Source organism: Cylas formicarius, unplaced genomic scaffold (genome assembly GCF_029955315.1).
Source record: "Cylas formicarius isolate icCylForm1 unplaced genomic scaffold, icCylForm1.1 PGA_scaffold_43__1_contigs__length_10157, whole genome shotgun sequence".
In the NCBI taxonomy this organism is placed as follows: Eukaryota; Metazoa; Arthropoda; class Insecta; order Coleoptera; family Brentidae; genus Cylas; species Cylas formicarius.
This window is the reverse complement of record NW_026844330.1, coordinates 6,097-10,157: the sequence shown is the minus strand read 5'-3', so window position 1 is coordinate 10,157 and position 4,061 is coordinate 6,097. Positions and strand designations below refer to the sequence as shown.

General features: G+C 19.4%; 1 pseudogene; it reads right to left on the bottom strand.

The window, feature by feature from the left end:
• Positions 1 to 497: 497 nt before the first annotated feature.
• On the bottom strand, positions 498 to 1,966 carry LOC132700271 (cytochrome b-like; annotated as a pseudogene).
• Positions 1,967 to 4,061: the final 2,095 nt, after the last annotated feature.

Below are 4,061 nucleotides of genomic sequence, written 5' to 3'. Positions count from 1 at the left end.
GTAAGGAAATATTTTAAGTACAATTAATAATATAATTATAAATAAGTAAATATTTTAAGTACAATTATCTATATAATAATTATAAATAAGGAAATATTTTAAGTATTAAAGTTTAAATTATTTAAAGTTGGACATTTAGAGTTAGTAATTTAGGCTAAGGAAATATTTTAAGTACAGTTATAGATTTAATTTAGTTAAAAATTTAAAATTTTAAGTATATATTTATAGAATATTTATAAATATAAATTATTTAATTTATTTATATATGTATATATAATTATATTTATTATTAGTATATTATTATTAATTATTATTTAGTTTATATATTATTATAATTATTATTATTATTATTTTTTAACTTTTTAGGGAGATATTTTAAGTACTAATTTTTTAGGCTTAAGATATAATTGTACTTAAAATATTTACCTAAAAAGTTAATAGAAATTTGTATTTCTTTATTATACTTTCAAAGTATATACTTATTCAAGTTCATTAACTATAAATAGAGATATTTATTTCATATATTTATAAATAAATATCTTATTAGAAAGTAGGAAAAATAACAAATTGTAAAAAATTGCCCTAAGTTAATATAAGGATTTTCTACGGGGGATATGCCGATTCATGTTAAAATTAAAATGATAGATACAAATATTCAAAATAATATTTTATTAATAGGGTAAAAATTAATTCTTGAATTTTTATTATTAATAATTGGCAGCGTATATAAAATTATAATTGAAAGGAATATAATAATAACACCTCCTAGTTTATTGGGGATAGATCGAAGAATTGCATAAGCGAATAAGAAATATCATTCAGGTTGAATATGGATAGGAGTAACTAAAGGATTAGCTGGCGTAAAATTATCAGGATCTCTTAATATATAAGGTATGGTTAGAGTAATTAAAGTTAATCTAAAAATTATAATTAGCATTCCTAATAAATCTTTAAAGGAATAGTAAGGATGAAATGGAATTTTATCTAAATTATTATTTAATCCTAAGGGATTTGATGATCCAGATTTATGAAGAAAAAGTAAATGAATAATAATTAAGCTAAGGATAATAAAGGGGAGAATGAAATGAAAAGTAAAGAATCGAGTTAATGTAGCATTATCTACAGCAAATCCCCCTCAAATTCAAATTACAGCAGAGTTTCCTAAATAAGGGATAGCTGAAATAAGATTAGTAATTACTGTAGCCCCTCAAAAAGATATTTGTCCTCAAGGTAAAACATACCCAAGAAAAGCTGTTGCTATAGATAATAAAAAAATTGTTACTCCAATTAGTCATGTTCTTTTTAGATTTGAGGACCCGTAATAAATTCCTCGTCCAATATGAATATATATACAAATAAAAAATATTGATGCTCCATTGGCATGAAGAGTTCGAATTAATCATCCAAAATTAATTTCTCGACAAATGATTCTTACTCTATTAAATGCTAGTTCAGTGTGGGGATAATAATGTATAGCTAAGAATAAACCTGTAATAATTTGAATTAAAAGACAAATTCCTAATAAACTTCCAAAATTTCATAAATAGGAAATATTTGAAGGAGAGGCTAAATCAATAAGTGAATTATTAATAATTTTAAATAAAGCGTTAGATTTTCGGTAGGGTGAATTTATCATTAGAATATTTTACGTAGGGGCCCGAAATTATTTATAGTAATTGTTACAATTGTAATTAAAGTTACTAATAAGTAAGTTATAATTATAATTAAAATAAAATTATTAGGATAATTAAAATATTTTCTTAAGAATAGTTCTATGTTGTGAGGATTAAATATTTCATTAGAATTTTTAAAATAGATAAAATAAGAGTCATATATATAAATTATTAAAATATTAATAAGATTAATAATAATAAAAGTAACTAAAATATTATAAAATTTTTTAAATTTATTATTGGAGGAAATTCTTGTTATATAAATAAAAATAATTATCAATGCTCCTACAATAATTATGAATAGAATATAAGATACTCAATAATTTAAATTTATTAATCCAATAATTAAGGAAATTATAATTGTTTGTAAAAGAATAATAATTCCCATTGAAATTGGATGATTAATAAGTAATACTATAATGGATAAGGATAAATTTATTCTTAATAAGAAATATATTATATCAGAAAATAGTTTAAATAAAATTTTAATTTTGGAGATTAAGGATAGAGTTTTCTTTTTCTGAAACTTAAAGAAATATTTCATTTCTGGTTTACAAGACCAGTATTTTAATTAAATTATTTAAGTTAAAATATAATGATAATTAATTTTTATATATTTAGAAGAGTAATGTTTATTATTGGTTTATTATTTTTTATTATAAAAAGTAATTATTTATTATTGATATTATTAAGATTAGAGTTTTTAGTTATTTCTTTATATTTTAATATAGGATTAGTATTAAGATTTAATTTAAGAGATTATTTTTTTTTAATAATATTTTTAACCGTAAGTGTATGCGAAGGTGCTTTAGGTTTAGCAATGCTTGTATTAATAATTCGAAGATATGGAAATGATTATTTAAATTCTATATTATTATTATGATAAAATATATTCTTATATTAGTAATATTGATACCTTTAAGTTATTTAAATATATTTTGATTGATTCAATTTATAATATTTATTATTAGTTTTTTTTTAATACTTGGATTTAGAATACAGAATTATATAATTAATATTAGATATATATTAGGTATAGATATTATATCTTTTTGTCTTAGATTATTAAGTATTTGAATTGGTTCTTTAATAATCATAGCTTCTGAAAATTTATATAGAAAAAATAAATATAGAGATCTTTTTTTATTTTTAATTTGTTTATTAATAATATTTTTTATTATTATCATTTATATCAATAGATTTATTTATATTTTATTTATTTTTTGAAGCTAGATTAATTCCAATTTTAATTTTAATTATTGGATGGGGTAGACAACCAGAACGTTTAGATGCTGGATTTTATTTGTTAATATATACATTATTTGGATCATTCCCATTATTATTAGGTATTTTTTTTATTTTTTATATATATGGAAGATTAACTTTTTTTAATTTAGAAATTTCTTTTAGATTAATTTTATATTTAAGTATAGTGTTAGTATTTTTAATTAAAATACCGATATATTTTTTTCATTTATGGTTATTAAAGGCTCATGTAGAGGCCCCAATTTCTGGATCAATAGTATTAGCTGGCGTTTTATTAAAATTAGGAGGATATGGGCTTATTCGAGTAATAATTATATTTTTAGATTTTAAATTTATAAATTTATTAATTATAAATATTTCATTGTTCGGAGCTGTAGTTATTTCTATAATTTGTTTACGTCAAAGAGATATAAAATTATTAATTGCTTATTCTTCTGTTTCTCATATGGGTTTAGCTTTAGCTGGAATTATAAGGTTAAGTTATATAGGTATAATTGGGGCTTTAATTATAATAATTGCCCATGGTTTATGTTCTTCTGGTTTATTTAGTATTGCAAATATAATATATGAACGAACAATAAGACGAAGAATTTATTTAAGAAAAGGATTTTTAAATATTATACCTTCTTTAAGCTTATGAATATTTTTATTATGTTCTTCAAATATAGCAGCCCCCCCCTCAATAAATTTATTAGGTGAGATTTTTTTAATTAATAGTTTAGTCAGATTTAGAAATTTGAATATATTATTTTTATTTTTAACTACATTTTTTAGAGGGGCTTATTCATTATATTTATATTCTTTTTCTCAGCATGGAAAATTTAGTTCTTATATTTTTAGATTTATAAATATAAATATTCGTGAACATTTTTTATTATTATTACATTGAATACCTTTAAATATATTGTTATTAATTAGAAATTTATTAATTTATAATTTTTAATAAACTTAAATATTTTATATAAATAAAATATTAATTTGTGGAATTAAAGAAATGGAAACATTTTAAGTAATAAAAATTTGTAAAATTTATTCATTTTGGATTTTGATTTTTTCTGTATTATTAATTTTAATTAGTATAAATTTATTAATTAAGGATAAAGTTTATTTGTTAGAGTATGA